We start from the raw sequence: 23,625 nt of genomic DNA on the forward strand, positions 1-23,625 counted from the left end.
TAGCTACATTTTGAGCACACATCTTTCAGTGAGGAGACTGGGCTCATGAATACACGATTAACACAGAACAATTAAATGAGACACACAAGGTGGAAGAAGGTGCACTTGAGGGGGGAGGACTACATTTCATTGACAGTTCACCACAGGAGGAGAGAAATAGGGGTAAAGGGTGGATGATCCATGTTCCCAACAGAATTAATTTGGCGACACAATAACAGTGCAAGTGGTACTGCCACTAGCGCTTTTGAGAATAACACTGGCACAAATGCATTAGCCAACACACATAGGGAATGAGGTCATTGCTGCACGAACTGGAGCATAATGGTTGTATTAAAATTTGAAAGCAGATATTGGGGGGAGAAGTATATATTGTTTAAATATAACAGTAATTAGAAATATATATTGTTTAAATGTAACCGTAATTAGAAATATATATTGTTTAAATGTAACAGTAATTACAGTAGTGGAGTAATAAAATACTAGACTAAGCGAGTAATTAACAGAGTAGGTAAGCTTTAAAAAGTGGACATGGGGTGGGATAGAGAGAATGGGAGCAAACTGGTAGCGGATTTCATTAGTACCAGCTTAAAGTGCCTGCAGTTCACTGCAAGGCACACCCTGAGAAGTGAGAGAGGAGCCATAGAAAAAAAAAAAGTTTTAAAAACCCTGCGATTATCTTAACTAAGTAACATGGTGCACTTAATTTAGAAACACAGCCACCCTATATGACAAATTTACCACCCTGATGTTTCCCTATTTAGCTTGTCAGTGCCTGATGCCCCACGGGACAAAGGCACGCACTATAAATAACTTACAACAAAAGCACAGTAAATACAAAGATCCAAAGGCCCATTTGTACCCTACACCCAATTTGCATATATATGATCCAAGTGTGTAATGAGTATCTTCACAAAAATTAAGTGCCTACCCATTTTCTGGGTACATTCCGAATTGTGTAATAATTTACAGTCAGACCGCCATTGAACGCCACCAGGTGGTGACAGGATGGTGCATAGGTGCACCATTGGCTCCTCCCACTAGGACACTGAATAATGTGAGAGTAGTGCAGAGAGGTTAGGTCAAGAAAATGAAGAATATGTAAATTCTCAGGTCTCAAGCGCTTCCATTTCATTTCTCGCCAGATACAAAGGACCCAGGGCAGGCCTGAAGACAACGGACAACCAACACCCAATGGCTATGAACTACAGTGGGACATTTTCCCCTCCTGACAGACTTTGTCAGAAGTGTAAGGCGTCAAGCCCTACAAAGCGGTGGCCACCCTGGCAACGAGGGAGCAACGATCAACAGGGCCAACGCAAGAGATTTTCATGAACTGCAAAATAGCACGAACTCTCCGAGTTAGGGAAACATGGCCATCCCATGGTCCAGCGCACACTAGCAACTAGAATAGGGACTGACACACGCATTTCCAAAGTTTAATTGAGTTTCATATTACATTTTGTGCACCTACAGCTGTAACACTGTTTTGTTTCTTCTCTTTTCCCCGCACATGCAGGTTGTTGCGTATGTATGCTGTTAGAAATGTGTAGGAAATTTCATTAATGTTATCTTCCATTAGAAACTGTGAGGTCCACTGAGTAAAACATTGTGAAGCATTCCCCACTCAATTGCCCACCCTATCAAGAACCTCAGACCCCTTAGAGCATGTTTCCCTGAAGTATATTTCCTTGCTTCCATTGAATAAACAGCCCAAGATTTTCCCTACCCATATTGAGAAATTTTGAAAACACGAAATGTCCAGGGGAAGGTTTGATTTTTGCCCTTAGTGATTGTTTAGTTCGCGGAGCTTGATGTTACTAACATGTACTAACGTATTAACGCTTTTCTTGCGATTTTCAGGCGGGCAACTTTATCATCTCATCAGCTGCAAGGACCCAGCAGCGTAAGTGGTTATGGGCACGCAAATAAGGACTTTTACCTTCACGATGGGACTATTAATGATGAACGAAATTATGGGGGTGGTACTTTGAAAATTATTTGTAATAATGAGCATTACCGCTGTATCCCCTGCTAACATTCCCTAACCTAAGCAGGAACAGTTACGGCGTCAGTGGGTAAGGAAAAGCTGCTGCTAAAGTAAAGAGAGTTAAGGGCAGACACAAAGGGAGTAAAACATACACATAACACACATATCAGAAGTGACCAACAACATGCACACATGTACAAAATTGGTAGGGACACCACTGGAGAGAGCTGTCCTGACTGTTCTTTAACATATGCCGGAAGAGAATTGATTACAACAGAAATTACTACAGCAGAGCACGACGCCCATGTATGACAAGGTGCGAAGAAGATTGCAAGGAAAAACAGCAACATTGAGATTGAAAAAAAATAAATAAATAAATAAATAAATAAATAAATAAATAAATAATAAAAGAAGAAAGAAAAACAAAAGGAGAGAAGAACAAATAAAATAATAAGAGACAAAAATATGATAAGTGCCTAACAGAGTGAGAGAAAAGAGCAAAGATGGTCACTGAAGAAGGACGTATACTGTTAAGGTACCAACGTTATGTTACCAGCACAACAGTGACAAGAAGTGGACAATCATGCTGGATGCAAGAAGGTTGAGAGAAGTTGCGAGATGAGAGCAGGAACATCACTGCTTATGGACTACTATTGAGCACATGCATCCAAAGATCAAGAGAAACTACCACTGAATTGGGGAGGAGAGTGTTGATTGGTGCGCATCAGCATGCCCTTGTTGGTGATGACCAAGGAAGATGTGAAGAGTGACACATTCACCAAGGTGGAAAACAACGGAAGAAGAGAAACAGACAGAGAAGTAAAAAGAGGGGGGAATTACTTCTCGAGCGAGAAAGAAGAATGAGTGGGTGCAGTACAAGCATACCAAAGAATGATCAGCAAAAAATGCATCTGAAAAGAGAAAGCAAAGAACTAGCTAGTGCTTGCATGGTGATGGATGACATCATGACTGCCTGGTTGCTTGAAGGTGATAACGGAAGGACGAGTACCGAGCACAGCACCCTTGTGCAAGATAGAGATACATTGCAAAAGAAGAACAGAAGAAGTTATCGGAATGCAAACAAGAGACATGGTGAAAGGAAGAGCCGGACTAAGATAGCGGTGCGCAACATGGTTCCAGCAGTAATAAAGGTGGCCACTCCCTGTGATCAGAGGAAGTACGAAGGGGAGTGAGTGTGGTGGAACACAGAAGGGGAACACTGCTATATGTACTGTTGATCAACAACAATGCAGAAAATTATGGACACTTCAAGGAATTGGCAAAGATATGCAGACCGGAAGGAGGTGAATGTTGCTTGGTGGTGTGGTCGACAAAGTCGACCAGAGGGGGGACTGAAGAGGGAAAATGGAGACCAAATCCATGCCCCCGCACCCCAAGCGCCCCAGCGCACCCATGAGTGACAAATATGCTGAAACACACCCACTTCACCAACAGTGCAACTTCTATGCTACATTAGAATCAATGCTGCAATATCAGAATCTACAAACACAAAAATCCCTGTTTAAAGGCTTGCAAATGCCTATATGAATTAACATGGTCTAAATGCACAGTGTAAAGCTATGTTTCAGGAAAATTACAGCTAAGTTCATTTCACTCACTGAACACTGAACACTGGCTGCGGGAGCCTTATCAACATTCCTCGCAAAACAAGTCCGACTTGCCAAGGCCGCAAATTCAAGATAAAACTACTTTCTGCAGACAGACATTTTTTAATTATCCACAAATGCGAGTAAATCACGGCAACCCAGTGTGCTTTTTTTCTTTCTGGGAAAGAAAGACATTTTCTCAAGGACACGCACAACATTGAAACATAACTTGTAACAAGCCAGAACCAGGTGCGAACTGCTTGTCCAGCTAAAAAGTTATGGGAACAAAGTCACATTGCAACATGATTAGAATTAGGTAATGGGGGCTGGCACAGCTAAATCAACCCACTGACGCAGGAGGTAAATATCCAATTATCAGGCTCTCTATAAGTGCTACATATGTAACCCACCACTCTGCAGCCAATAACAGGAGGAGATAGGTTTCTGGGAGCTGATCCAATTCTGTGAGGTCAGCCTGCAGTGTGATTATAAAACTTACTTGCAAGACAGCCCCGGGGGAGACGGCGCCTGAACTCGCGATACACGATGCTTTTCTTTGGCTTTTTTTTCTCTTCTGTGCCTAGAAATAAAGCAGTTTGAAACATGTTGCTGCCTGCTTGGAACTCTGTTGCATTTCTGGGGGCCATATGGGAGGTGTTGGGGCCTCCCATAGCTGGTGAGGCTATGGCTGCTGGCCCCCCACTGCCCTGGGGGTGGAGGGGGATCCAGCTTCTCCCCGACAAGTGAGTGACTGGTGGGTGAATGAGTATGAATATGATGGTGTGTTTTTGAATGTTCTGGGTTTGGGTGTGTGCTTGTGTAGATAATGCAGTGGGTGGAGGCAAGAAATGGTGTGTGAGTGAGTGACTGGTGGGTGAATGAGTATGCATGTCATGGTGTGTTTTTGAATGCTCTGGGTGGGTGGTTGTGTGCCTGTGTAGAGAATGCAACAAGTGCATGGGACCACTACCATGAAGCGACACCTCAAGTCATTTCACTCTGGCACCGTTGCAACAAGTGCATGTAAGAGAAGGTGTGAGCGAGTGACTGGTGGGTGAAAAAGTGTACATGTGGTAGCATGTGTTTGAATGTTCTTGGTGGTATTTGATGTGTGCCTGTGTGATGAATCCAATGTGAGTGAATGTGAGAGGAGATATATGGGTGAGTGACCGGTGGGTGGAAGGGGATGCATGTGTGTGTAAGGCCCCGGGAGATTTGAGATCACTGGAGCATTTTTGCCACATCCTTTATTGACCTTGTAGGTTTTACTGGTATTTGTGGACAGAGCCAAGTTCATGTGGGCCATTCCATGACTAGACTGGCCTTTTGGTGCAGCCAGTCTAGCCATTGCTTACTGTGGCATGACATTTATTACTTGGCATTCTTAAAAAAGCAAGCATGATAAGTAGTCTTACTTCGCTAGACTGATGTTTTGGTGTAAGAGCCTGTATTTTGTTTTTCCTGTAGCATGACTTTTTATTAACTGAGCATCTATGATGAATCAAGCATGATAAGTGTTGTTATGGGTCTAGACTGGCTTAGACTGGAACCAGTTTTGACAGGTTTTCATATTGTGCCATGCCACTTTTAATGGCCAAACCAACAGGAGTATGTTCATACATAGGAGTAGTGGCATATATTGGCAGAGCCAGTTTTGTGCCCAGTGCCAGTAATGATGCTATAAAAACATGAGTATGGTCATATATGAGAATACTAGCATATGATGGGCACAACTTTTTTTATACTGGCATATATTACAGGGACCGGCATGATAATGCATTGGGACATGCACTGTGCACTTTTGATGACTTGCATATATTGAACTTTTTTTCATGATTTACACTACACCCAAAAAATAGATTTTTGGCCTTTTACCCACATTTTCCCAGAAGGTGTGCTGTGCACTGCACCATTTTAACCCATCATTAAAAAAAAAAAAATATCTGGGGAGGGAAAAGAATCTCCCCAAACCCCCGAAACCCATTTTCGTTAGTTGGTGCTCCCTCGCTATTCTCGGTTGCAATCACATACTTGTGGCAAATATTTACACCATCCAAAAAAAAAAAAATCATCAGTCACCAAGGGTGGCTGGTATATTTGTGGACCAGGCACCACCCCCTTCTTTCTATGTTAAAGATTTAAGCTTTGATTGAAAAACATATTTACTTCTTCACTTGCAGCAGTGCATGTCCTTGCAGCGACTTAATCATCATGGAGATTGCCCACACGTGGTGGTCCGCACTGGCCCAGGGTGTGGCATGCCCTGTGCTTTGTTTGGGACCTTGGGGGGCCCCCACAGCATGTCTCACAGTGGAGCTGCCAAATGTTGTGCTGCACCGTTGGGCACCACTGGGTCTGACAAAGGGATAGTGTGCAGTGCGCGCTTTGAAGTCTTTTAGTGAGAAGCAACTTCTGGGTATTTTCAATTTTAAAAAAACTGTGTGGCACCATGGATTTATGTGCACAGCAATGATATTACATTAAAGGTTTTTTTTTTATAAAGTCCTCTGGCACCTAGTATTACGCATAGAAAATAAAAACTATGCAGTGTCTTGGGTATATTGAAAGAACCTTTTCCAGGTATCATACTCCTGCAAAGATAACATTATCAGGTGCAGTCCCCAATGTGCACGCAGACCAGTCTAATAGGCTTCTTCTATCGTAGTGGTAGCTGACTCATAGATACATTTATAAACAGGGAATTTTGTTGATACTAAATCCTGGTCAATTATTTAATTTTCAGACCTTGCTTGTGCAGCATTTTTCTCCTGGTAAACAGCAGCGCACACACCCCCAGGTCAGTGTTTATTTAGTTTGTTTAACACACCAATGCCAAAGATAACATGTACTTCTGTGTCCATTGATCTATAGATGTTTCATACACTAACTATAGCCTGCGTTAGAGATTTTGGTTACCCTGTTAGAAATACTGTATTACGTATGTTTTACATATAGACCCCATGTCGAATCTGGAAAATGACATTCCCCAAATTTGTAATTATGGACAAATCATACCTCTTTCTGTTCTTCGGTTCTTACATCTGGCTGAAATGTGAGCACCTGGAAACAAGGTTGCGCGACACATCTGAAAAATCTAAAGGTCATTTGTCATAACTTTCTATGATGTCACTTGGGGCGGGGTCAAATTACATCACTTCCTGTGATATCATCAGGGGGTCAAGCGTCATGGGATGTCACTTCCACTACCCCTTGCATTTTGGTGAAATTACATCCCTGTGTGCATTGATTAGAAAGAACTGCAAAGATAATGTGAAGTGGCACCAATAAAACCAACAAGTTTTTGGTTGTTTTGCATATTAAAGAGCATTTTGGGAAGTTAAGAATGACCAAAGAGCTTGTCATATATGTCTTTGAGAGTTTTTCTGACTGAATCATTAAATACCTAAAGCACACTGGGTTTGGTGCATGCTTCCTTTTGTTATATTACCGGGCCTGCCACAGCGGCCCTGTAGTTATGGTTAAGTTGCACAACGCATAGGAAGAGCACTTATTGGGCAGCTTATAACTTCCCCCCCCCCGATCGAATCCTCACAGAATTTAGTAAAAACAGTAAATGGCCCCGTCCGATTGATCCTGCAAGGTTTGGTGAGGTTTCGTCAAGGGGGGGTCAAAGTTATAGGAGGGTTCCAAAATGTGTGGTTTTTCCAGTAGACGCAAAGGAAAAAGAAATTTGCTCACGCCAACAGCCCAAACCGCTGGATGGAATTTCACCAAATTTGCGACAGGAGCGGCGACTCGGTCCTGCTGATTGGATGGTGAAAAGCGTGAAGAATGTCTGATTTTTGGAAACGCCCACTATGTTGGATTCGCAGTAAAAATATATAAAAAAACACAAAATTACACTTGTCAAACTTATCAAACTATCTCTGGGGAGGTGAGGAGTGATGAGGATGGGATGGGATATAGCCTTAAAAAGCCAAACAACTGGCGTTTTTCTTCCCTAATGTCTGCGAACAGTCCAGGAGAGTCCTGTGATGTCCACAAGCATCTTAGATATTTGGGGGCATCTATCTTATTTGTGCATTACAGGGTTGGTGAAAAGAAGTTTTTGGATGGCTTATAACTTTGGGGCAACTCAATGAAACTGCATGAAATTCAGGAATTCCATTCTAGACCTCATTCTGAATGGCTTTGGAAAGGGTGATGCTGTTTTTTACAGAGGGAACAAAAATAGAGGGAGGCATATAAATATGGTGCCATTTGACGTATTTGACGTATCTGTAAAACGGGTTGCAAAACGATTTTAGATCTAGATATAAATGCTTTTGCAAAGCTTGGTGGGATATTGTCATGGGGCAACATTAGAGTGGAGGTCGCAAAATATTGTAAAGGCTTATAAATGTAGTGCCATTTGACAAATCTGCACACAAGTTTTCAAAAAGATTTTAAAACTAGATATAAATGTTTTTGCAAAGTTTGGTGGGACTTTGTCAAGAGGGGGCAAAATTAGAAGGCTGGTCTCAACATTTCTATATGACATATAACTTTGTTGCTGTTTGACGAATATCGACAAAAGGTTTCATAAAGATTATAGGCCCAACCTTGAATGTTTGTGCCTAGTATAAATAGATTCTGTCAGGTTGGGGCTAAGTTATATGACTATTGTATGTATGTACATTTTGACACTTTTGAAAAAATTAAATATGGGCGGATTTCCAGCAAACTTGTGTAAGGAACATTGAAAAGGACCTGAAAGCAAATGTGTCTGTGTTTTATTTTTTGACAAGTGTCATAATGTAGGTACAAAAAATATTGATCTACCTTTGGTGACTAAGGTATAGCCTGAGGCCATGGGCAGTGGCCAGATTTTCGAGATCATGGCATAAGTTCATGTTCCGGACAATCTGGTTACTGGCCATAACCACGAGGGGCGACCAATGGGGTTAAAGTGGCCATGTCCATAGGGAACGGCTATGTGGTAACGTTTTTCGAAATTGGGATAGGGGATAGGTTTGAAAGGGAAAATAAATGTGCTTGTTGTAATATGGTCATAGGGTTTTCTTTTCGCCTTCTGCAGGCCGTCATAGAAAGGGAACGGGGGCTCTGTATGGAGCCTCATAGTGGCCATCTTGGAAAAGGGGTTTTCTTCCTATAGGGAACACTGCATGTGTCCCAGTGTAGGAAGAAAAATCCTTTTTTAGCATCCTGAGTTACCGTTTTGGCAACCCAGGTTGCTATCGGTCTTCATCCCCTATTGCAGTGGCTGGAATGGGGATAACGGCCCTGAGCCCTCCTTATTCGCCCTCACTTCGCTTGGGCCGATGACTTGGGCTGCCGAGCCGTTATCCCTGTTCCAGTTCGTATGACGGAGGATGAACTCCAGAATATTCCCATTAGCATAACACAAAATGCTAATGGAAATTTTGGAAAATCTTATTGAGTCTTTGTACTGAGAAATGTAAAGTACATGGAGTCTATAAGATTGTTTTTTCTTTCTATTTATCATCTGTGAAAAGCGGTTCCAAAAGGAACCTTTTTTTGTTGTTGTTTTTTGTGGGGTTTTTTGCACGAGAGGTTAGAAAGTAAGGTGGGGAGGGAAGTGAGGGAAGAGGCACCAAGCACTAATATGGAGGGGAGGTGGACAGGGGAGGAGGTTGTGCATGTGTTGCATCTAAGGTAGGTGGCAGTGTTTTCCATGCTCCTTGATGACAACTTCAAAAGCACTTTGAAATAACTCACACCTGCTGAGTTTTGTGTTGCAGTATATACAGAGGACTGTTGTCTTCAAAAGATATGGATCAGCAGCCTCTTGTATTGCTTGCAAGGTAGCTTGTGTCCCTCAGAAGTAGACTGTGTGGATACAGTATTGGTTGAGGAAGATGAGGTGGAGTAAGACACCCTACTACTTGCTAAGAAAGGAACAACCTTTCTGAGAACATTGCGGCGGTTGGGTTTGGTGTGGCGGTGCATGGAGGCGGTCCTGTAGTACAACGTTTCACTCAGTGTATTTCACTTTGGCAGCTTTAGCCTTTGGTACTTTCCCAACAGTGGTAAAGAACTGCCACACCCATGATTCTATCTGGGTGCTAGAGGTAGGCACTTCCTCTACCTCATCTTCTTGGTCCTCTTCATTGTCTTTGGATGTACTGCACTTTTTTGTTGTCTAGTTCCTCCAGCTGGTGGTGGCTCTTGGGGAGGAGGGATGGCAATAGCTGATGCCATTTTTAAGAAAAATAGCAGTTTTGCTAATATTCTTCCAAGTATGTGCTCTGTAATAGATTGTTAATGGGTAATGAGTAAGAATAGGTGTAGGAGCTGTGCAAGGGTACATTTTTATCTTCAAAGTTCCTAGAACAGTAGAAAATGCAGTTCTGAACTGTCCGCAAAGCACGGACACGTCCACAAACACGTCTTCAAGCCACACGCGAGTGCGTGGTCACTTCAGACTGTCCAGAAAGTCTGCGATAATGTCAGATATTCGCAGATGTCGATCAATGCAAAACAGTGGTAAAGATTTCAAAAAGTGTACAAAAGTGTTAATAATAATGCTAAAAGGTGGGAAATGGTAGAACTTTAAGGTGAAACATAGTAAATTGGACACAAATGTTGCTATATTGTGGTACGTATGGTATTAGTAATTTTTAGGAAATTAGCATTCACTTGTAAAAACCCATGAAATTGATTGAAAAAACAGTGTTAAAGGGACACTGTGGTTAAGTTGCACTAATAAAAACCTACGAAATTCACTGAAAAAACTTTATTCGAAGGATGTTATGGTTAAGTTGCACTAATAAAAACCCATGGAATTTAATGAAAAAACATTGTTAAAGGGACTTCATTGTTACAAGTAAAATCGAAAAACCTCAGAAATCTGCCAGTTATGATAAGCTAAGCAACCATAACTCTCACACAATTGATGACATCACTGAAGACATCACATGTGAAATAAATTTTGATGAAAAGTCCCTACAAAGGCTTGTGGTCATAATGCACGCAACATCTTCCCCTGTCCACCTGCCCCTCCATAATAGTGCTTGGTGCCTCTTCCCTCATTTCCCTCTCCACCTGATGTTCTAACCTCTCCTGCAAATAAAACAAAAACAAAATAACAACAAAAAGGATCCTTTCACGGTTAAAAAATAGAACTAAAACAAATAATCTTATCGACTCCATCTACTTTATATTTCTCAGTAAAGTACATAGACTGAATAAGATTTTACAACATTTCCATTTGCATTTTGTGTTATGCTAATGGGAATAATGTGGCGTTCTTCCCCCGTTCCACGGACTGGAATAGGGAATAATGGCTAGGCAGCCCAAGTTATCAGCCCAAGTGAAGCGAGGGTGGATAACGAGGGCTCCAGACAATTATCCCCCGTACCAGCCCCTGCAATGGGGGATGAAGGGCATTAGCGCCCTGGGGTCCCAAAGCGGTAACCCGGAGTGCTGAAAAAAAAGATTTTTCTTCCTATACCTGGATGCGCGTGGCGTCCCGCTGTAGGCAGGAAAATCCTTTTCAAAGTTGGCCACCATAGAAAGGGATGTTGGGGATCGGCACAGAGCCCCTCTTCCCTTTCCATGACGGATTACAGAAGGCAAAGAGAGAACCCTATGACCATATTAAGCTTCCACACACCAACTGCCACTTAACAATCTTTTACAAATCTTTTCCATCTATATTTCCCTTACTTATCCATAAGAATTGTACACAATTCTCCTATAAATGCACATATGCATTGTGCAGTGCGAGCAGAGCCTATATAGAAGGGGCAGTACGGATGGGCAAGTGCTCATGAGAACCCAGGAGGGAAATGCCATGGTATGCCAAGGTGGGACACCACTGGGTAACTACTGGAGCAGAGGAGTCCCAAGGGTGGGATGGATTTTAACCATAACATCCCTTTAACAAAGTTGTATCTGTCAATGTAATAGATTTTAATAAGTGAAAAGGTTTTGTGTTACATCACTGTATATAAGTTATTAAAAATTCCACTTTTCACATAAATGAAAGAATTATAAAGCTCCTTGAAAAACATATTTTTTGCAACACATAATTACGTCTGTCGTTATTAGCAGCACATGCTGGGAATGGAAATCATTATACAATTGCCTACGGCATAAGGCTCCAGCATGACCCCAGCCGAACCAAACCACCCCTATTATTCACTGCACCTACGCTGTGTCCTAGCTCCGTGTCTACAATACCATAATAATGTAACCAATGGCCAGTGCTCATGGCTTGCGGCCATAGCCAGTCTCCAAAACCATGGGGCACAGGCTTCGGCCATGCCGTATTCCCAGCAAATCAGAGTACACATTTGTGTTTGCCGAGGGCCAGGACAACTACCCAGACACCAAATGTGTATCACAAGTTTTTCTACTTACATTCTTACACTTTGGAAAAATAAAACACAAGACATATTTCCAAAAACATTCCTGCAGGTCCTTGCTAATGCTTATCCCGCAAGTGTGTTGTAATCTAATCCACCACTTCAGGCTGGAATTGCAAGTAGAATATTTTTTCCCATTCAAACCTACCGCTCCTGCCATGCCGCAAGCCCCAATAAGCAAATCACAGTACACACTTCTCCTTGCTGACGGCCAGGCCCATTGCCCAAACACCAAAGTTATATCACTGTGTTGTGTACTTACAATTTATACTTTAAAACAAAAAAGGACATATTTGCAAAACCATGCTTTCCAGTACTTGCATATTTGCTGCTATCCCATCCAGCACTTCAACCTGTACCCACGAGCACATTTATTTTTCCCTTTCAAACTTATCCCAATTTCGAAAAAACATCACAACGTAGCAGGTCCCTGGTGGACATAGTCACTTTAACTCCATTGGTCGTCCCTTTTGGTCATGGCCAGTAGCTAGATTGTGCGGGTCATGGCCTTATGCCCTTGCGACAGAGCTAGCCAAAAAACAGCAGACCAGCATCTATATCTCCCAGACATAGACTTATAGGATGTTTCTGTTTTGAACAATTTTGAGGGAATATGTGCTTAACCAATGTGTTGCATTTTCACTGTTTTCTCTCTTAGACAACTGATCTTTCTGTTTGATTGTTCCAATTGTATTCTTATTTTTTTTATTTGGTTCAATATGATGTAATATTCAGCACAAGGACAGTACTAACTCACCCATGATCTAGATATTGGATGTTATGTATCGTACTGTACCTATCTTTATGTTGGTTGCACTTTTCACAAAATGTATATGAAGCAAAACAAACCCAAATTTAAAAAAAAATGATCTGCTAATACAATAAAGCTGTAACCTGAGTCTAAAGTGTCGCTCTATGACATGTGCATGGATTAATTCCACAGAAAAAACTATTCCTTCAAGGGATACTTGGCTTATTTTTGAAGCATGAATGCACAACTAAGCTAACAGAACTTAGCAGGCATACAAATAGGAATGTAATGTCTACAAATTGATATGTGGTTGGAGCCCCCATTTTGTTCTCTACTATTTCACCATCCAATCAGCACATGTACCCGATGTCTGCGGGCCTCATGCTGCCCTCTGGGCCAATCCGAGGCCCGTCCGCGGACCGAACAGGGGAGTGAGTCCGCTGACCGAACCCAGATATCATTTTTTTTACCTACTATTTGGTTGGTTAGGAATGGTTGGCTTTACAACAAATTTACAAAAGCATGCTTTCGGGACCAAGCCGTCACACCTGCCGAAAATTTTGTGAAAATCCGTCCAGTGGTTTGGGCTGTAGGCATGAGCAACATTTGTTTTCCATTGCATCATATTTTGGGACCCCACCCTACAATTTTGTCCCCCCTTGACAGAACCTCATCAAACCTTGCAGGATTGATCTGACGGGCTATATACTTTTTTTGCAAAGTTTCCTGAGCATTCGTCCGGGGTGAGGGGGACAAGGTTATAAGCCGTCCAAAAAGTGCTCTTCCTATGGGTTGAGCAACTTAACCATAACTACTGGGTTGCTACCGCAGGCCCTGTAATATATAAACAAAAGTCAACCTAACAATAAAGCTTTTGCAAATATCAAGTATATATAGAGGTTTGCCCATCAAAGTCTGTAGCTGTTAGACTGGAATGACTGCTAACAGCTCAACATTACTTGCAGTGATGTTAATCAGCCAGATTGGGAAAAACAAAATTGGCTTTATATTTAAAAAATCGCAACCAGCAAATGAAAATTAAACGCTGCTCCTCTGGCATTCTGCTGCCCTAGGCCTAGTCCTAGTGGGCCTTGTTGCAAATATGTCTATGAGGAAGAGTAGTACCATAGCCGTGAAGTAACCTTATTGGCTGGCATGATTTAGCAAGCCCATAAGGCTGTGTAGGTGTGGTGCTACTCTCTGCCTGGGGTCCAGGCATGCACAATGATGTACACATGAAGTCCAGGTATTGTTGTCTGAGAACTAGGAAAGGGGTCATGTGGGGGACTAGTCACCAGAATGGGGCCTGTTATGTAAGACGAAGAGATCCGCTTCAGGCAGAGATTGTCACGTGGGTAGGCCTAGCCGAATCGTACAGACCAAAAATGGCACTGTTGAGTCATGCACTAGAAGGCTATGTTCTGTTAGGAAGTTCATTGTTAATGTAACCAACTAAATGTATCCTGCTGGTAAATGTTTCCTGCTGGCTTTCTGTATGAGCCCCATTGTGTTACACCCTTCATAAACCCTGATAGTTCTGTGTTTGGGACCCTCTTTCTGGGATGGGATACACTTTCTATTTCTCTGTCCATTTCTACACAGGTCCATGGAAATAAACCTCCCACTGCTGCCGCTGCCTGGTTTCCCTCATTTCATTCATTGGCGGCTTTCTACAGAGTTGTATGAAGCACATTGTCAAATGGACTCCACTAGAGAGGGAGCCTTCTTCTGAAATAGTTTTTTGAGGAGCGTGGAGGCTCAAGTGCATCTCAGGCTCAGGCCAGGGTTTTGTGTGGTAGTGTTAGACTGATAGTAAGCAACTGGTCTAAAGCAATGACCTGGGTGTGCAAAGTCAACTGTCCTTGCAGGCATTAGTGGACTTTTTGGGGAATACAACAGCCTATATTTCATGTGCTTATGCAAAGGAGTTGTATTAGGATATTGTGCTCTTTGCTAAGCCAAAGACTGAAAGACTGAGGTTTGGTAATAAAGTCATAAGGATGACTCACAGTAGTATTTGAGAAATGTGATGTGTGGAGACCGCATCATGTCATGCTGTGCATTACACCTTCTACTATGTATGTATGTGTCCTTGGAAGCCACTAATGCGTCTGACGCATGCACCGTTTGCCAAGCAGTGGGTTGTAGCAGAGAGTGAGTGAGAGAATGCCCCAAACAGCATCAATGTGGCGATGTGGAAGCCAATTCATCGAATCTGATAACCTCCTCATTATTTGAACCCTAAATAAACAAATACGTAGGATCTCGTTTTGCGTATGGGGATTTATCTGTAGTAAATCTGCCAGGCTCTGATGCCATTACCACCCCTTTTTTAGTGGTAGATTACAAGTAGTGGTAAGGCAGTGTTAGGCCACATTCTAGCAGGCGGCAACGCTGCCTGCAACAAATTATTATTTGTTTTAGGATGAAGGGGAGACAAAAAATCTAGTTTGGTGCTATAGGTTTTTCGTCTAGCCCCAAATACGAAATATGGCAGTGCGTTAAAAGTGGTGATCACTCGGTTACTGCCACTTTTTGTGGACCCACCATACTCGGATGTGGTCCATTAAGGGTGGTGGTGGTGGTGTGGTATTGTGGTGGCTTTTTCTCTTTTCTCGGTGGTAAACATACATTTTGAATGTTGTCTTTAATGTCTCCAGATCAATAGCAGCCCTTTGCCTTCTGCACTTTATACTTGGCATCTGTGGCATATTTACTACATGTGTGTAGCGTTCTTTAACTGAATGACCTGACAGCACTGCGCTCTTCATCATGCCAGAGAATGCAGCATCTTACTTATAGAAGTGTCATTCTCAAACATGCACAAGTGCCAAATGAGCCTGTGTGCAGTGCTCCAGATAGGATTTGGAAGTGGGAAGCACATTAACAGTTTCACCGGGATGTCTAATTAATGACTAGGCAATCCGTAAGTATGTGGTCAACCGGTTTCAGTGCCTTATCAATTCCTTCTCTGCTATTTTCTTCAGGACCCAAAAACACATTTAGAATTCGTGTGCCATGAGTTGCAATGGAGGTTCACGAAGGCAGACTTCTGCAACCTTTACCCCTGTTAGATACCACTTGGATGGAGATCACTCCTTGGGGTTATTTTTGGTGAAGTGCCTGATTCGCCACTGCCTGGTTTCCCCGTTCTGCAGGGAATTCCTGCTCTTAAAGTCTCACATCTGTCTCTGTATTAACTGCTATGTTGCTGGGCAGCAGTGATTTCTTTCTAGGGAAAGTAGTTCAAATGTCACGGAAGGCAAAGTGTCTGTTCCTTAGTGTGGTACCAACAGCCAAGGAAAGACCTGGCACCATTGCACAATACCATGCTGACACTTTCTGTGCACATTTAGGAGTGCAGCACATTAGTCACACCTTGCGTAAGTAATACCGCTGTTTTACATTACTGCTTTGACACTTGGTAAACATTGCCAACATTTATATTTCGCAATGTCGGCGGTGGGAAAACTATCTCTTGTGCAAACTCATGTTTTTCATCAATTTCAGCAGTGTCACGACTACCACTGGCGGTGACTATGTGTAAGATTATTCAAAAGAACAGTGGACCACATTTAGTAGGAGGAATAACCGGTTTGTTACAATTCATTACGAGGCAGGCGGTAAGGGATTACCGGCACCGGTAAGGGCACCGGTGCCGGTAATCCCTTACCGCCCTACTACGAGATCCCTTTGCGGGTACTTTCTTAACGCCTGGTTTTTCCAGGCGTTATGTACGGGACCTGCAAAGGGACTCTGGAGCTAATAAAGGTACCGCAATTTGCAGTACCGTTATTAGCGCCTTCCCCATTCCCATTGAGCCCTATGGGGGCTCAAATGGGAATGGGGAAGGGCCCTGGTGAATGGGGAATTACTGGTCCCGCCAACCTTGGAATGGACCGGTAATTGCTCCATTCACAAGGGCGGAGTCGGTAGGGTTTTGGAGGCAGCCATGGAGCTAATAGCTAATAGGTAATAGCTCCATGACTGCCTCCAACCTCGTAATGATGATTCATCAAAGCTAAGGCTGCGATCACTCTCAGCACGGTCGGAGGTTGATTCTGATATCGTGAGTAAAGCATGTAAACCTGCATGCTACTAGCATGAGACGGTCTTAAAAGTTTTGATGCATCAAAACTTTTAAGACCGCCTTTTATCTCAGCATGGTGGAAGATTGGTCCTGATGTCTTGGGACAAACATGCAAACTTGCATGCCACCAGCTATGATGCATCAACGCTCCTAAGGAGTCCAGCATTCTCAACACAGTGGGAGATTGGTCCTGATGTCTTCGGACAAACATGGAAACTTGCATGCCACCAGCTATGATTCATCAAAACCTCTAAGACTTCCTTCACTCTCCGCATGACGGAAGATTGGTCCTGATTTCTTGAGACAAACATGCACACTTCCATGCCACCAAGGCTGGCGGCATTCTCAACACAGTGGGAGATTGGTCCTGATGTCTTCGGACAAACATGGAAACTTGCATGCCACCAGCTATGATTCATCAAAACCTCTAAGACTTCCTTCACTCTCCGCATGACGGAAGATTGGTCCTGATTTCTTGAGACAAACATGCACACTTCCATGCCACCAAGGCTGGCGGCATTCTCAACACAGTGGGAGATTGGTCCTGATGTATTGAGACAAACATGCACACTTGCATGCCCCCAGCTATGATTCATCAAAGCTCCTAAGGAGTCAAGCATTCTCAACACAGTGGTATATTGGTCATGATGTCTTGAGATAAACATGCAAACTTGCATGCCACCAGCTATGATACATCAAACCCTCTAAGACTTCCTTCACTCTCCACATGGTGGAAGATTGGTCCTGACATCTTGAGATAAACATGCACACTTGCATGCCACCAGCTATGATACATCAAACCCTCTAAGACTTCCTTCACTCTCCACATGGTGGAAGATTGATCCTGACATCTTGAGACAAACATGCACACTTGCATGCCCCCAGCTATGATGCATCAAAGCTCCTAAGGATGCCAGCATTCTCAACACAGTGGAGGTTGGTCCTGACGTCTTGAGACAAACATGCACACTTGCATGCCACCACGGCTGGCGGCATTCTCAACACAGTGGGAGATTGGTCCTGATGTATTAAGACAAACATGCAAACTTGTATGCCAGCAGCTATGATTCGAAAATACAAAAAAAGGGGGGGGATTTGTCCCAGAAGCAGTGAGGGAAGGGACTGGAAATCCAATTATAACAAGGAAGTCCCTACTGCTGTAAACTAAAGTTGCAATGATTCTTATAAGTAGTTATTTTTTTTTTAAAGTACCGAAACTGGTATCACACAATTTTTTGGAGTTCTCTGGAAACAAGGAGGGCAAGTTTGTAAAAGAAGTTTTTGATGTTTTATTTCACAAAGAGAAATTTGAATAGACTGTAAGTCAATGTTTTATCAACAATAACATGAAAAACATGGTACAAAAAACAAATAGCTGCAAACACAAGTTGTTTCAAAGTTTGGAAAAATAAATCAAGAAGACACGAGAAAAAGCACACAAAAGTACAATTATTAATTTGTTTTGGTTTTAAAGAAAAAACAAACAGAAAAAGCAATTGTCAGTTTTAATTGCAAAAGAAAAGGGGAATACGCGTGGAAACTAGATTCATGGACTGCAAGTAGTGAGAAAATGGCCTTATTGTAAGCCAACCAATTGAGTTATTGAAATGTCCTTTTCTGAAAGCAGTCAAGTCCAAATTTGCTCTGTTTCCTGTATTCCATTGACAGGTCTGCCTACGTGTAAGTGTCAAAAAAATATAATGGACTGAAAAAGTTCAAGTTGACATCATCAAAACAACGTTTCGGCAAAGGTGCCACCTGTCTGGCCATAAGTTCATAACATAGTTGAAAGTTGCCTTCCTCAGGGCGATTTACCTCACAACAATTTGGCCCTGTGGGGAAGCAGACATGACAAAAATAATTAAAACATGATAGGGGCAATCCCCAAATCATGAAGTAAAATTGCCCTTCTTGCTTAAAAGAGAAAGAGGGAAACGAATTACCTAGTTTGTAGGCTTTGGGTAAATTGGAAGAAAAACAGGCGTGAGAAGGGCTCGGAAGCCCAGAAGTGGGCGCCTGAAAGGTGGAACCGGGGTAATCCTCGGGGAAGCTGCATCGAGTTTAGGGTCACATTGGAGAAAAAACTCACTGGAAATGAAAAAGGGTGGGGTTAGTGTAAAGATAAAAATAGTTGAGGAGAAGCGTGGAAATAGCGCTATCTTTGTAGGGAGAGTACTCACACTCGAGTATCCAGAATGGATGATCCTGTACAGTGGCGTAAGGAGTTATCAATGAAGTCCGTGATGTACCATCAAATCGGTGACTGGTCTTAGGCACGATGACTGGGGGACTACCCAGCCCAATAATCGCTTTAAAGCTGCAAGATGGTGAAAACCGCTGTTTAGTCGCCTCACATTTGCATAGAAAATATACTGCCTCTAGGGAAAGACAATAGAGGTAGAAAGATATTGCTAAGTGCATTCACAGAGGTACGGCTGGCGTATTAACAGTTGTTGTATACTTAGATGCACTGCCCGTGACTCACAGCGTCTTACCTGATTAATGGCTGTAGAAGCGTAAGCCCAGCAGCTCCTGATTCACTGCTGCTGCGGGGCTCGAATGAGGCTTCTAAAGATATGCGCTTGTGCGTCGTCGGTGATAGCCTCATGCCATTGGAGCTTGTTCAGGAGAGCGCACGGATTGGCTAAGGATAGCCGTGCCTTCGTGTCACTCACAAGAGTGAAAGTAAAATACCTTTGTGACGGCTGCTTCTGTATTTCTGAGTTACAAAGCAGGTCGCGAGGAAGAACGGGACGCCGTGGATGTGCTCGGAGCAGACAGTTGAGTTTGAAAACTGACTGTACGTCGGCTACTACTGTGCCGCTGAGTCAGTATGCAAGCCGCTGGAGAAAAAGAAGCGTGAGCGGGCATAGCTTGCGCTGGAGGGCGGCTGCAGCTATGACACTAAGTCAGGTTGCAGACCGCCGGAAAAAGAAAACGTGAGCGGGCATGATTCGCGCTAAGGGGTCAGCTGGTGAGTAAGCGGAAACGTCACGTCTAGATCGTGACTATGAATGTGTGGAGCGGGAATGGAGCACAAACCAGAAAAAGGGGAATGGAAAGGAAGCAACAGTAATCTAGATTGGACTAAAATATTCATTAAGTCCACTTGTGTGGGTGGATAAGCGATAGATCCAACAAGCCTCCTTCTGAAGGAGACATTGAGATTATTCGGGGTATTCTTAACCACATCCAAGATCCACCAGAATAGGTCGTTGGCGGAATGTTGTAGTTCAAGGTGGTGACTTACTAAAGGTGCAGATATTGTTCTGCACCTGATTCTCGAGCGATGTTCCGATATTCTATTGTGAACAGGTCGAGAAGTTTGACCGACATAGCGGAGTCCGCAAGGACATTGGATGCAGTACACCGCCTGTTTTGTTTTGCAGTTTGTCATAGTAGAGAGAGTCCAGGTTTTTTGCCCAATTTTGAACTCCTTTAGTTTTTTAGTAATTTGGCATACAGAACAGGATCCACAAGGAAAATGTCCTACAGTGGTCCTAAGGTCCCAAAGTCCCATTTTGGGGGAGTCTTTTTTGAAGGAGGAGTGGACAAGTTTGTCACGGATCTTGCTCGCCCTCTTGAAGGCAAAACGTGGTAGGGGCACTTCAGGCAGGCTGATTTTAACAATTGGCCAATATTTCGAAATGAGTTTTTTAATCTCAAAAGTTTGGGGCCCATGGGTTAATACACATGTCATTTGTGAATTATTGATGTCAGATTTTGAGTTGGGGTTTTGTTTGGGCGTAAGCAAAATGTCCCGATCAGTAAAACGGGCCCTTTTGAACGCCTGAGTGATCAATCTTTTAGGATAACCTCTCTCTTTGAGACGACTACTCAGTTTGTCTGATTGCTCATAGAAATCATGTAAGTTAGAGCAGTTCCTCCGTATCTGGAGAAACTGTCTGTAAGGTAAATGGTCCCGGAGGTGACGGGGATGGTTGCTAGAATAATGTAGGAGAGTATTTCGGGTTGTTGTTTTGCGATAAAGTGAACAATTCAATTTTCCTGATTCATCTTTTATTATTAGATCTAAAAATGGAATTTGAATGTTGCTGGATTCCATATTGAAATTAATATTGGGATCCACATTGTTTAACCAGTTGTGGAAAAGTGTTAAGTCAGTTTTAGATCCGGTCCAGATGAAGATGATGTCTTCAATGTACCTTTTCCATTTTGTTATTGAATAACGAAAGGGATTAGTTTGGGATAGAATGTGGAGAGATTCAAATTTAAACATAAAAAGTATTGCTAAGCTCGGCGCAAAGGCTGCCCCCATTGCCGTACCCTTTGTTTGCAAGAAAAATTGGCCATTAAATTCAAAGTAGTTTTTATTTAGGGCTATGGCCATGAGTTCCAAGATGAAGTTATGCGGAACACGGTCCTGGGTATCATACTCCAGGAGAACTTCTCGCATGCACTCAAATGGCCTGGTCCTGTGGTATGCTGGTGTAAAGAGATTGAATATCCATCATCACCAGAAATTGAGTTGTGCTGTCAAACTCAAGATTTTCAAAGATCGTGATGGTGTCAGTCGTGTCTCTGAGATAAGTCTCAGTTTTGACGCTAATGGGTTTCAAAAATTTGTCAATAAATTTACACAAAGGTTCTAGTATGGAACCACAGCCGGACACAATTGGTCTCCCTGGCGGGTTTTCCAAATTCTTATGTATCTTGGGTAACGCGTACATGGTTGGAATGCGATTCATCAAAGCTCCTAAGACTGCCAGCATACTGAACACACTCTGAGACTGATGCTGATTTCTTGTAATAAGCATGGCCACCTACATTCCATTAGCTATTATGTATAAATGCTTCTAAGGCTGTCAGCATTCTCAACATGGTGACAGATCGAGCCTGATTACTTGCATGTAAACTCAACCTGCATGCAGGCAATCTAGACAGAGATCACAGATGTTGTTTTTTTTAGCACATCCTTGAAAAACCTCATGTAAATATTAAACAAAACGACCCAAGGAACACTTGCGGAGAACTCCTCCAGAGGCAAACATTCTAATGAAGTTTTCGGCCTGCTAGTGCACCCTAAAATATGGTTCTGTAAGATCTGTAATAGATAATCTTGTCATATTTTCATATCTGGAAAGATGGGAAACACATACGCAGACCATAACTTCCTCCCACATGTATTCAAGAGCATTGATCCAGTGGACAAACAGACCGCACGCCAGACGACAGATCCAAGGAGAGAGTTTGAGGAAAATAATTTTTACGGTCCAGCAAATTGCCTGGTTTTCTACTTTTGTCCTTTTAGGATACCTGCTATACCCTCCTGCCAGATGTTTGCTCCTTGTCTCCTGGTTAACACAATCCTTTTTTCTAGCTCTGATATATTCTTCTCAGCACCCCTTTAACTTCTGTACTTTTCTTGTAACTGCCTGGTATGCCCTCCTGCAGAGCTACTGTTCATACAGACTCTGTGTCCTCTTCCAGACTTGCACATTTACTTTGCTTGATAATGTATCTGCTTGATATATTATTCTGCCTGGGTTTCTCCTATACTTCCACTGTATACATTGACAAACTTGTAAGGTTTTCACTCGCAGTTCATTTCCCATTTTGACAGTAAGTTCTCTCTCTCCTTCTCTCTCAGCTTCTTTATTCACAGTTACCTGCATTCGGCTTGGCCGCCGATACACCCCGGTGTAGCTGCTGTCTCTGGGTGGACTCATCGGTTCTTGTTGGCATTCATGGTTTCCCACTCAGTGAGCTGGTGACGGGCTTTCGGTGCTTTTTTTCTTTCAACCACTTTCTCTTGGCTTTCCTGTCTTCTTGGCGTCTGCTTGGGTCATCTGCTTCGTACCAGGTTCCCTTGAGTTAGATGCTTCTATCTAACACCTGCAAACATCCAGGAGTCTATCGGCAGATTCTGGCATTCCCACAGCGTGTCCTCTTCCTGTGGCAGCTACCTTCTTCTTGGCTCTCGAGCCTGCCGGCTCCACCACACTGGCCGTCGCCTTTCAGTCTCTCGATTCGCAGGGAGAGTGCAGCCTGCTAGCCCACTCTCTGTTTCTGCTCTTTATATTTCCTGGTCGCAGATGTGTGTGTCCAACAACTAGAGCATTCCTTGCGCTTGTGATCTCCTTCACTCTGCATTGCTCGGTTCCTCTTTCTCATCTCAGTATTTTGGTAGTTATGGGAAAGGAAGTCCATTCTTGACAATTTGCACAATAAACTTGGGTAAATATTCTTAATGGTTTTCAAGGGTAAGTCAGTCCTGGGTGTTTTGTATGCAGAACCTAAGAAGGCGTTTTCTTAAGTTTCACAAGGCTGATCAGAGTTTGTAGGTTGGCCTATGGGTCTTGGGACAAGGTTTTCAATACCCTTCATAGGTTGATGAGAAGACATATGACAATAGGCCATGAGGCTATCAGGTATGGAAGGGTTTTCCTCAAGGGAAAATGGGGATACCATATCTCACCAGATGAAGTTCCCGGGGTTCCCTTTGTATCAATCATGGCGCTCTATTCACTGGTTACTTGGTCTTTATGAGGTTGAGTAGTTTGTGCTTGCTGCTGCGGGAATTGCAGGCCACTGGCCTTCACAGGAATCAAAGTGGATGTAGCCACCCGCGCATATGCGGAGTAGCCTCGCCACTGTACACATGCATGATAGACCAGCATTGTGCCGTCTGCTGCGCCCCGTACCCGAAGTGTGCTTTTTTTTTTACAAACACTGTGTGAAAATATAAAGAACATGAGAGAAACAGGAAATCATTATCCAACTCTTCGTCTCCGTCCTGATGAAGGCCATACATTTTTCAGCAGAAGAGATCAGCTCTTAACTGGCTGAAATACCTTTATTTCGACATCACCCAAATG

The sequence above is a fragment of the Ambystoma mexicanum genome, chromosome 6p, assembly GCF_040938575.1.
Source record: "Ambystoma mexicanum isolate Mex_15411 chromosome 6p, UKY_AmexF1_1, whole genome shotgun sequence".
Taxonomy (NCBI): Eukaryota; Metazoa; Chordata; class Amphibia; order Caudata; family Ambystomatidae; genus Ambystoma; species Ambystoma mexicanum.